The sequence below is a fragment of the Myotis myotis genome, unplaced genomic scaffold (genome assembly GCF_014108235.1).
Source record: "Myotis myotis isolate mMyoMyo1 unplaced genomic scaffold, mMyoMyo1.p scaffold_m19_p_11, whole genome shotgun sequence".
In the NCBI taxonomy this organism is placed as follows: Eukaryota; Metazoa; Chordata; class Mammalia; order Chiroptera; family Vespertilionidae; genus Myotis; species Myotis myotis.
Genome location: NW_023416315.1, coordinates 59758747 through 59771905, shown reverse-complemented (window position 1 = coordinate 59771905; position 13159 = coordinate 59758747). Strand labels below are relative to the sequence as shown.

The 13159-nt window shown below is 39.2% G+C and overlaps 1 protein-coding gene across 2 annotated transcripts in view; it reads right to left on the bottom strand.

Moving 5' to 3' along the window:
- CHCHD3 (coiled-coil-helix-coiled-coil-helix domain containing 3) overlaps positions 1 to 13159 on the bottom strand; it is a 267475-nt gene that overhangs the window by 242389 nt on the left and 11927 nt on the right. The gene's annotated exons all lie outside the window — the stretch shown is intronic.

Here is a 13159-nt window from a genome sequence, read left to right as displayed (position 1 = left end):
GTGATAAACAGACACAGCTACAAACTAATTAGTTGAAAAAATATTTTGCCCAGGTAAGGTGTTGATATTCAAAGGTGAATGAAAATGGTTCTTCTCTAAAAAAAAACCTCACAATCTATCTAAGGAATCTTAGAGATAAGAGGCCACTGCACCATTTGACAGATAAAAACACTAAGGCCCAGAGAAAAAAAAGAAACTTATCTGAGGTAAAATGGCTAGTTACTAAGAAGAAGTCAGATCTTCTCATTTCCAATCAGCAATCCAATTTTTGGGGACCTGGAGAGTATTATGCTAAGCGAAATGAGCCAGTCAGAGAAAGACAAATGTCACATGACCTCACTCATATGTGGAATCTAAAGAACAAAATGAACTGGGTCACGCACAGGAGAGTCGAGGGGCGTATTTGGACAAATGGGAAACTCTCCCACCAAACCCTGAGGCCTCTGGCTCTCTCTGGTCTAGTAAGCCCTCCCATTCATGCTGGGAAAGACCTACTGATTTTAACCCGGCTCAAGCAGGATAAGTGAAGACAAATCAATGCAATGTTTTTGCTATATTGCAGTCTCTGAAGAAACCCTAATAACAATCAGATCCATGATGAAGAACACCCACTACCACTATTAAAGTTAAATCAGGGTCAAGTAGATCATATCAGCCTCCCCAAAATATTAGTCTGAAGCATCCCATTTTTTTTTCATTTTTTTTTTTTATTTATTTTTTTTTATATTTTTTTTGTCTTTTTTTTTTTTAATTGCTTAACGTATTACAAAGGGTATTACATATGTGTCTTTTTTTTTTCCCCGCCCTTGACTATCCCTTGGCCTCCCCCACCCCCCAGCGTCCCATGTCCATTGGTTATGCATATATGCATGCATACAAGTCCTTCGGTTGATCTCTTATACCCCTCCCTCCTGCCCCCCAACTTTCCCCGGCCTTCCCACTGCAGTTTGACAATCTGTTTGAGGCAGCTCTGCCTCTGTATCTATTACTGTTCAAAAGTTTATAATGGTCTCTATTATCCATGAATGAGTGAGATCATGTGGTATTTTTCCTTCATTGACTGGCTTATTTCACTTAGCATAATGCTCTCCAGTTCCATCCATGCCGTTGCAAATGGTAGGAGTTCCTTCTTTTTTACAGCAGCATAGTATTCCATCGTGTAGATGTACCACAGTTTTCTAATCCATTCATCTACTGATGGGCACTTAGGCTGTCTCCAGCATCCCATTTTTTAAGATAGTTGGCAATCACATGAAAAAGAGAAAATACTAGTACATGCATAATAATGTCCTAAATGAGTACATTTGGTGATATAGTCTCAGGAAATAACTGTTTTACTTAAGTTCTTTAATGATGATTTCATTCAAGATGTCTTGTGGATAGACTGCATGATGAATACTTTTAGCTGTGATCTTCGTTCATTTTTCAAGAGGGCTAAATTTCCCACGAATGAGCACACCGAAATAGGCACTCCCTGCTGTTACATCAACACAGAAACTACTAGTTCTACACTTGCAAGAAAAGAGAAAACCACATTAAACAATTCATCTGAGGGTGCAGGTTATATTAATACATATGGCTTCGAAAAGTTTTCATACAAAATACTCTTTAAAAATAAAGTACCTATACAAAATACACTGACAAATAAAATAGACCCGGAGACATGAAAGCATGGAACAGACTGACAAATCTCAAAGGTAAGAGGATTGGGGGAGAAGAGATTGACCAACGAACTTACATGCATATTATGTAAAGGATGTCCCAAAATTCACGCAAGATTTGAATTTTGCATGAGCATTAACAACAACAAAAAAATAAAATAAAAGCCTAATTTTACTTGGTTTATTGAATCAGATTCTAATATCTGTTGCCCTTTGATTTCAATCCCTTCAATTTGATAAGCATTACCAAGTACCAATTATGGTCCAGGAGCAGGGACAATGAAGACCAATGAAGACCACGGCTTTGCGTATGTGCCAGCAAAGCCGTGGAGGCCATTTACCTGATGTGCTATTCCATACATAACCCTATACTGTATACTTTATGAATCAATAAAAAATTTACAATTTTTAATTATAAACCCATGTTTTCTATCAAAATTACTTCTTGCGTGAATTTTGGGACACCCTTTATAATCCATGGACACAGACAATTGTGTGGTAGGCGGGGGGGTAGGGAGGGGGGGGCACGCCAGGGGAGGGGGAAGGGATCAATGTGGGGGGGGGGACATCTGTAATACTTTCAATAATAAAGATAAATTTTAAATATTTTTAATTAAAAAACAAAGTACCTGTTAAATGAGGAATATAAGCTCACAGGCTCAAAAACAAACTAGCCTCTCTTATTCTGAGGATGACAGAAAAATAGCACCATTCCTCTATTTCTGCAAATGCTATATTTCTCTTCATTAAGACAAAGCAAAGCATTACTCCCCTAAAGACAACTTCTTCAAAAACTTGAAAAATAGAAATATATTTTTCCAATATATCCAAAGGGCCACTCTACTGATATTAAAATACATAACTGAGCGCAGAGCTCCCTTGACAGAGACTGAGATGGCTTCGCATAAGCTCATCAGAGGTTCCCTTCCACATGCCCCTGTATCTCTATGGGGCACCGAAGACCCAAAGCTCTACTTCACCTACATCCTACTGAGCCCCAAACCCAAATCTTAAAACAGCATAAGAAACAGATAACGCAAAGCCCTAAGTGTATACTGTGGAAATAGAAAAAAAACAGCATGCATTTGAAGATATTTTTTTTTAATTGACAAGATTTCAAAAGTATTTTAACACCTTGAGATAAAATATATATGCCATGAAATTCATCTGTCTAGTGTACAGTTCAATGGTTTTAGTACACTTACAGAATTGTACATCAGCAGTCACTCCCTGTCTTTGCCACCCACACTCCCACCACCCCCAGCCCTAGGCAACCACTAATCTGCTTTCTGCTCTAATGACTTGCTTATACTGGATATTTCATAAAAACGGGATCATACAATATGTGGTCTTTTGTGACTGGCTTCTTTCATTGAACACAATACTCTGAAGTCAAAAGCACTGTGAAGAAGCTGGGTGCTCACAGGTCCTCCCACGCACTCACTGCACTCTCAGGTGTTTCTTGAGCACCTTTTACAGGTAAGACATATGCCATATGGGTCACAATGGTCTAATTCCACCCTCAAGGAGCTAACTGCAAAGTAAGATGCTAATAACATAGCCATAAATAAGTACTGTTTTAATGCAGAAAGTAGTGGCTGCCAAGCAAAAAATACAGACTAAATACCATGTGAGTTTAGAGGAAATACAGGTCAATAGTATAAAGTTCTGATAAGATTCAAAAATCACTAAGCCCTTTGTTATTCTAACCACTGCAGCCAGCATTTTTCTCCCAAGAAATGTCCTCCCTCCTCCCCATCATGCCCCACCATCAAGCCCATCATGTCTGATTTGGAAACTCCTGTTTGTCCTTCAATATTCAGCTCAAATATCACCACCTCTCTCATGAAGTCTACCCTGACCTCCCCAGGCAGAGTTAGTCCCTAATCAGTTCTTTATGCTACATGTGTATCTCCATTCCAGCTCACAGTGCATTTCTCTGCTCTGTTCATCCATGAAACCCCAGCACTTAGCATAGTGTCTGGCGCATAGCCAGGTCTAAATAAATGATTGTTGGGGAAAAGGCAGAGAAAACAAAGTGAAAGGCAAAGAGGGTAGACAGAAAGGTTGGCAGAATGAACCTGAAGTGTGTGAAAGGTGACAGTAAAGTTACAGACCTAGACACTATGTAAAAGAAGAAAAAAAAGGAGACATTTATTGATCACCTGCTATGTTTCATTTAGTCTCCATGGCAACCATGTGAAATTATTCATTCCATTTTATCCTGGAGGAAATTGAGATAACTTACACAGGATCACACAACTATTAAGTGACAAAAGCTCTTTGAACACTAAACATACAGTGCGAACACACACACACACACACACACACACACACACTCACACACACACACACACACTCTCACACACACACACACACACACACACACACTTTTATTTAGAGGTAATTCGACTGCAGACTTCCCATTTCGTATTTGAAGAAACTAGGGTTCATTTTCTCTGAAACCCGTTTCTGAAAGCAGGCAATCACAATACATCACTGCTGGCGAAGAGGAAGTGGCGATTTCATTCGGCCTGTGCAGCCTCATCCTGGGTCTGGCTAGACTGGTACCCACCAGGCCTCCTGAAATACATCAGAATGAGGCTGCAGGCTGAGGTACTAGGGAGGCCTCTGTGACAACTCAACTGTAAGAATTTTAAGTGGATAGAGATAAGACAGTAATTCCCAATCAAAATATATATAACATAGCCTTAAAAAGTTTTAGTTCAAAGCCCTATAAGCAATAATGAGCAATTTTTTAAAAATCACTGCTTTAAAAAGTTTTACTTAATCATTTTTGCAAAATTATGAACATGGGTTATGAAACAATGGCTATGTCAGGAGAAGCAGAATGTTTACTAGGACAGGAAAAAAAATTAGAAGGACCAATTTATCATTCATGTTTATCAGGTTTGATAAAAAAAAAAAACACTATTTTTATATAATGCAATTCACGTTTTTTAGTCTTTTGCTACACAAACTAATAAAATATGTCAATGGCCAAAAATTAATCATGAAAGAGGATTATAACTTCCCATAATCTTAAAAGAGATACTCTAAAAAGTTTCTGAGAAAGAATATTAAAGCAACTTCTTAGAAAAATGTTATAAAGAAAGATGTCACCAATGCAGTTTATGAGCTCAATCTTGTGAGATTCCCAGAAGTCAACATGTTATTTAGAAAAATTAAAGAAAAACATTGTGCCCAATGGGTATCTATGTTGTCCCACAGAATTAAACAAAAGCTGCTCAGCCAGCCTCATTTTTCCTACCAGAAAAAACGGAGTTGATCAGCCACATCATGCCTGCAAATGTGTGCATACACCCGAGTGAAAGCCAGCTCCTCCTGCCAAACATGCTTCATGAAGGAGAGCGAACTGAGGGCTGTTGCAGGTATCTGGTTAGAGTATTTATTGAAATAATTCAGTTAAATAATCATAAGGACAACCTTCAGAATCCACAGCCCAGTTGGTTGCATTAATAAAACAATAAAAATGTTTTTGGCGAACTGTCAATCTTAAATACTGCTTTAATATTTTTATTTAAATCAAATCTTGCCCTGGCCGGTGTGGCTCAGTTGGTTGAGCGTTGTCCCATGCACCAAAAGGTTGTAGGTTCAATTCCCAGTCAGGGCACATACCCAGGTTGTAGGCTCGATCCCCGGTAGGGGGTGTGCAGGAGGCAGCCGATCAATGTTTTGCTATCACATCCATGTTTGGAAATACAGAACCTTGCTGCTACTCATCAAATACAGAGCAAGACCTGTGGCTGTCCCTCTCATAACTATAACGACTATGAGGGTGGGCCAGCAAAAAACTCAATCAGAAGAGAGCGAGGGGGCATGACGTGAGTCCCACCAACAGAGTCAATCCACAGGGGCTTTCAGCAGCCATCTACCACCCCACCACACACTCTGTGAGACATTCTCATCACCTTACACCTTTAAATGAGGAATACTTATCATTACTACCCTGTACTATAATTTTAAACCCCAATCATTTGATGCAAGCTAATTAAAACCCACATTTCAATTAAACATGCAGTCAGGGGACAGAGGGCATGCAGAACCAGAACTCTGTCGTAAGTGTGTCAGAGCAATTCTGTGGAACAATCTGAAGAACCTTACCACAATGATCCCTATGGATTCCCAAAGCTTTTCGGTGAACACTCAACTGCAGTGGCAGCTGTCAACAAAGTGTCACGCAGCCTTGGGGGCAGAACAAGTTTAAAAGGACTTAAAAGCACTCATTGTTCCCTGGTAGCACAGGTTTGGACCAGTACAGAGCGCTGTACCAATAATTCTGAATAAACAGAAGAGACAGGGTAAAGGGAAGAAATGAAATGCTGGGTCAGACCTACTTTTTTAAATGATTTTTTACAAGGAAAACATCATCATCAACAACAATAACCTCCTCTTTGGTTGACAGCTGGAAGGGTCAATGGATTGATTCTGAAAAGCTCTGCTTGCGGCAGAAAAATGCACATTTGAAACTCCTTTGGGCAATTTAAGATCTCTAGGCCATCCAGACGATGCCCTCAAAATCTATCAAATGCCAAGAAAGGCAACAAATATTGTTAATCAAGCATTATTACTAATGGCGTATTACATTTACATCAAAAATACCATTTTTATCTATTGTCTGTCCTATGCTATATGATCTATTAGAGCTGCTTATATAACCAATGTCTGATTTTATTTTATTTTATAAGGCTTAAAGCATGATTATAAATTTTTACCTTACAGTTGTTACCTCTTTTAGCTTATGATATATTATTGGTGACACCCATGACATTCTTGATTGTTATGCCCAATAACAACACTTGTTCTGTAAGAAAATACAATCCGCTATCCCACAATTCACTTTAGTGAATCTACTACAGCAAAAAATGGAGTTTCTTTAATAGAGCTTCTCTTTTCCCTGTGGTCACTCAGGGACTTCCTTCCAGCTCCTGAGTCCTATGACCCATGGCATTACTAGATTTCTGATCTAAGTGTGCAGTGCACCTAGCAAAACAGCTGCTTCTTCTAGTAACTCTGGAACAAGCAGGAAATCTCTGACCCACTTGATGTCATTTGACTTGGAAGCACTAATGGAAAGTAAATTATGCTACAGTAGTCACAGCACAGGGGCCTCTGAAGGTATAATAAGCATCTGAGGCCAGTGGTCAATCAGTCAACCAAGAAATCCCAAGCTCTAAGTCACAGAACTACTGACAGTGTGACACGAGCATTTCAGAACCTTCGAAGCTGCTCTCTCCATAATTCCTTTCCTCCCCTCCACTGCCGCAGCCTTTCCTTCTCTGCGTGACTCTCTTTTCACCAGCCAAAAGTCCGTGGAATATTTACCTCATTGTCAATGATCCGTTGTTCCATTTTTTAAAGTTTCCTGTGCTCTCTTCTCAATTTTAAAATAAAGTGAGTTTAAGTGTGTGCTGGTTTCTCAAAATTAAATACCACAAAAAGAGTGATGAGTCAAATGGCACAGAGGAAAGTGGCCTGGCCCAGGAGAGAACGGACTGAAGTGTGTCAGGGACTGCCACTAACAAGCCATGTGGCCTCTGTCACCAAATCCACTCGACACTTCTGTGCCTCTGCCACTTCTCCCTCGACTATGTGGCCTCTGTCTTCCCTGCCTGCGCTTCCCCACTCATCCTTACATGATCCTTCCAAAGCCCACTGGTATCATTTCACCTCCCTGCTCAGGAATCGTAGGTTGTACCCTACGCTGCCTCAAACAGTTAAGGGCAACCTTTTTTTTTTTGCTATAGGGCCAATTAAGGTCAAATAAAAATGCTTACAGGGTTGCTTATCTTACTCATGAAAATGGTTTTACATAGTACTGTGGTGGAAAACATATTCTTACCATTAGATTTGTTTGTTAAATATGAAAATATCAATGAGAAAATCAGCACTGCATTTTGGGCTATAAAAATGTCACTAAGCCCTGGTGGAGTTGGTTGGAGCAACGTCCAGGTCGTGGATTCAATTTCCTGCTCAGGACACATACCAAGGTTGGGAGGCAACCGAATGGTGTTTTTCTCTCAAATCGATGTTTCTCTCCTCCCGCCCCTCTCTCTCTCAAATCAATAAACATATCCTCGGGTGAGTATGAAAAAAAAAGTTATTAATATCTGAGTATATTTAAAAAGTAGCAACAAATGCAACTTTTTAAAGCTGCATCCTAAAATTAAACAAACTTGCTCAGTAGCCACTGGGCCCCACAGTATAAAAGTAAGCTCCTTAACTTGCCCAACTTGCCTACCCATGAGATACCTACATGCATTCTTTATCTGAATTTATCTGTGTACCGCCTCTGCCAGGAACAAACACAACACCCCCATCCCTCTTACCCTCAAGGTCTGGCTCAGGTCCACTTTCCCTGATGGCCTACCTGCCCCTGCTCTTGACCTTCTTCCTCTGAATCCCTAAGCACTTGCTAGGTCTCATATATTTTATGTCACTTACATATTCATTAATCTACTCAAAAACATTAAACTAAGCAGGTGAAGGGTATGACACTAGTCTTAATTTACTACACAGTAATGTTAAATACGCTTTCACCAAACAAATAGCTCTTGAAGCCAAAAACCACTGCATGCTAATACTTGTTGACTGATAGAGCAAACAGCAGGAGTTCAACCATCCATTAAAGGTAGACTGTTTATGGATTTCTTTTTAAGAACAAACTACTAACTAGAGAATTTTATTTAAATCACACCTTTAAATTGATATTGTATATATTTCTTCCTTTTAGGAATTGTCAGGCACATTATCAATTACAGCACACAAAAATAAGTGGAGAGTTGAGACACTGGCATCAACCAATTTCCAGATTATTGAAAGTTAGAAACCTTGATATCACCACTGCCTTCAGTTCGTGTAACTCAAGTCAAAGGAACAAGCACAGCTTGTTTACGGTGGCCGCTCCCTACAGTGTTATGTCTAAATGAAGCTTAAAGAGCTGCTATGACCCGGCGAGCCCACTTCTGGAAATACATCCTCGAAACCTGGAAACACTGACTTGTAATAATACATGCATCCCTATGTTCATTGCAGCGATATTTAAAATAGCCAAGATTTGGATGCAGCCCAAGTGCCCATCAGAAGACGAGTGGATAATAAAGCTGTGGTGCATCTACACAATGGAATATCACTTGGCGTAAAAAAAAGAAGGATGTCTTACCTTTTGTGACAGCATGGATGGACCTGGAGAATATTACACTAAGTGAAATTAGGTCAGTCAAAGAAATACAAATACCATACGATTTCACTTATGTGTGGAATCTAATGAAACAATAAACTAACAAACAAAATAGAAACAGACTCATAAATACGGAGAACAGACAGACAGCTGTCAGACTCATAGATACAGATTGACAGCTGTCACAGAGGAGGAGGGTTGTGGGGCTCGGTGCAAAAGGAGAAGGGACCAAGAAAAAAAAGAAAGACAAAACCTCACAGACACAGACAACAGTATGGTGATTACCAGAGGGAAAGGGGGTGGGGGGAAGTAGAAGAGGGAGGAGACTTGACTAGGGGTGGTGAACACACAACATAATATACCGATGATGTGTTATAGAATTGTACATCTAAAACCTATATAATTTTATTAACCAATGTCACCTCAATAAGTTCAATAAAAATTAAAAATAAATAAGTAAAATCAAAAGATGGCAAGATGTTAATGAAAAGGTAAGATTATAATTATGTGCAATGGCATACCCTATGACAGCCAAAAGAAAAAAAAATCCCTATTATAAAAGCAAACCAATATAGTTGAGATAACACATTACACAGCAAAGAATCTGAGGCAGCAAGGACACAGTTAATTTTTTTAGAGCACATTCATTTATTAAAGTGGCATTACAATCTGCCATGTGTCACACAGTATATTATTTTGCCTGAACATGCAAATACTTATTGCAACGAGTCATTGATCTGGTTCAACGTTTGGCAAAAAAATAGTTTCAGTAAACTCTTTAGAGTAACTCACTTTCTTACAGAATAAATTATATTCTTAAAACTATATATATGACAAAAGTTGGTTCCTATATAATAAATTCTAGGAATCTCCCTCCATCAAATCCACTGCCCTATACTCACACATATGAATAGCAGAAAGCTGATATGAATTACAGTTTTGTGAGGAAGAAAGCATTTTGATAAATATTAGAATTTCAATTCACATTTACTATATAATTCACTTGACACTGAAAAATGTAGAAAAGGTTAGTGACATTTTTATCAATGTATTTTTGTAGACTTGAAATATTATTCTGTAACACATATGAATTATACATCTTAAGAAATCTATTATTGAGTACTAACAAGACCCCCAAATGAGACAAATACTGAAGAGAACAAACTTTGAGACTTTCTACTCTTATACACATTTTTTTACTCTTAGGAAGAAGAAATCTTTTTTATTAATTTTCACAATTGTAGTCTAATTGCATTCTTATCTTAAAGGCAAGATCAAAATATCATGGCACATCTTCATTCTTTTCTAGAGCTGGGTTGGAGAGGGTGAGAGACATGTAGTCAAAGAACCTGCACTATTAGTTTTGTTGAGTCTTTTCCACGTGGTGCAGACGGAATTTATCAGACACATGAGGGTACACAGGTGTTCCCCAGCGACTCTGAGTCTAAGGAATCAATACCTCCAGCACACTTGTGACATGCAGTTAGGAAGCTGTGTTAAAGACTGAGGTGAAGATAGTACACCTGAGGGAAATCTTCCTTGGTGTTTCCACTCACCCACAATCCTGGGGGAGCTGGGATGTGGAAAAGGCAGAAAACAAGATTCACAAACACACACAGCCATCTAGCTCCATAACCTCAGTCACCACATCATTAAAACCATCCGATGAAGGTCACACCGCCGAGCACTGATGCAGTCTAGACTAGAGCTGCGCAATAGAACTACCTGTGATGATGAAAATGTCCTGTACCTACACTTGCCCAGTATGGTAGCCACAAGCCACATGGGTTTACTGAGCACTGAAATGTGACCAGTGCAAGTGAGCAGCTGAAATTATTTTATTTCATTTTAACTAACTTTAATTTAAACCTTAAGGCCACAGGTGACCAGTGGCTAGCATTTACAGTGCAGTTCTGGCCTGGCCAACAGAATACAAGGTGGTGCTCAAAGAGTGTTCAGTGCCCAGGCTGGTCATGAACCAAAGAGTCCATCAGTCATGTCAAACCCAGCAAAGGGAAGGGGTGGCTTCCTCAGTACAGCCAGATGGTCACAATGCCAGGGCCATGCCCAGCAGGCCGCACCATGAGCATTTACAGAAAGCCTCCCCACCCACATCCACTCTCTCAAAGGGTCAGATTAAGAAGCCAACCAAGAAGGAAAACACTTTCTCTCCTTCAAGTCACTATTGAATGAAAAACCAATACAACAACAACAACAAAAAAGGTATGAACATCAACAATCACTTGCATATAGAAGGTTTTTTCCTGAACTCAAGCAGAACATCACTACAAGGCAGCTCTTCCCCTCCAACTAGATTCTGTCACATCCCTTCTACAAAGGGAGCAAGGTGTCATTCAAATTACAATAAAACAGAGTGGTTAACATTTAACAGCATTTGCTCTGGAGTCTAACAGACTGAATTCAACTACCACCTCCATTGCTTACCAGCTGTATGTCTGTGAGCAAGACAATCACTTCAAGTCTCAATTTCCTTCTATGTAAAATGGGTTAGTAACAGCACCTTCCTCAAAGGGTTATAAGGACTAAATGAGATAAGATATATCAAAGACTTAGCAGAGTAGCTGGCATGTAATAAACACTATTAAAGTAATATTTATTAGCATTTCATTATCATCATCCTATCTCCTTAACACATTAGGTTAAAAAAAAAATCTACCTAGAACAAATTATATTTCAGATCAAATCCCAATTTTAACAATATCCATATATCAAGGTGATGTTGGAAAAACAGAAAAAGACAAGTCATGGTGTGTCTCAGAAGCCAAAGAAAGTAGTTAAAATTATATTCTATGTACCACTGAGTTCCACCACTGGGATGAGACATGAACTAGTTTTTTTTAGAGACTGCCAAGGCCCCTGTGTGCGAGGCAAAGCTTAAGGACACGAGAGTGGAAGCAGGAGGCCGGTGAAGAGGCCTCTGCAGAAGACAGATAAAGAGACTGGACTGGAGCTGTCGACAGCATGTTCTGGAGATGATGCTGACAAGACTAGTTATGTCAGAAGTAACAGAGGAAACAGGATGAACCCCAGTTTGGGGCTTGACTACCTGTACCATTCACTGGGAAAGACAGAACTGTGGAGAGGGGAAAAAAAGGGGGGGGGGTGGAGATTTGGCTAGATTAAGTGGAAGATCTCCAAGTGGAGACTTCAAGTGGGTAGATGTCTCAGTTGAGTTGCATGGAGAGGTCAAAGCTAGTTGGAATTTGGGGAGTCACAGCATCTACATAATTATTCAGAAGGTGAGATTACTTAATGGAAATCAGCAAAGGAGGCTAGACTAAGGATGCAAGTGCGGTGAGAGGAAAACCAGAGTGCAGCCCAGAAGCCAAAGGGGTTTCCAGCCAGGAGGGAGTGGTCACGTTCTATCCAACATTAATGAACTGTGAAGCCTTCCTAATGCTCCCACTAAACAAGAGGTTTCAAAGGGGCAGGAACTATTTCTTCTCTATCTTGGTACCTTCTCTGCTGCAAACATATCAGAAGCTGAATTCATGGTTACGACTTAATGATTATGAAAAGTGAATGGCATTTGGACAGCATCTCACTTTTCTCAATGTATTTCAGTCTGTAGCCAGATTTACCACACAACCCCTAATAAACACAGAAAATTCTCATTTAGTCCACAATTAACCATCCTGACTATTTTCTCATTGCCACTTCATCAATAAACCACATGTCCATTCATTGGATTGGGCAACAAGAACAGTGCCACACACAGCAGGTGCTCGATAAATATTAGCTGGATGAGCAGATGGATCAGGTAGGGGAGAGGAAAGGAAAGAGAAATACTCACTTATCCTGCATGATCCACAGATAAAATGAGGCTTAAAATTCCCTATGTATTTCATTGAACACCATATTTTCATCAATAATTAAGACTGACTATAAAGAAATAGACTGTTTATAAACTTAGAAAATAAATGCATTAGAAAATAAACTCATGGGAGATAGTTCACAATTTGGAAACAGTAAATCAATACTTTCTAAATTGATTTTTTAAATAAATATTTACTATTCAATCACTAATATCTCTGTAAGTAATCCACTTTACACATAAAAAGATAATGAAATAACCTTCCAAAGACTAACAGAGGGTTCAGGAGCTGAACAAGAAAAAAAAATTCCAAAACACTGTTTGAAAGCAGACTCTTCTACTTTTAGTTCAAAACACTTTAAAAGAAACCCTGATCCTGATGTCTAATATCCCCTAGAAAAAGCAGAACATCCAGATAACTAAAGAGAGACGGGCCAAAGATCTTGATTGTCGAATGAATTT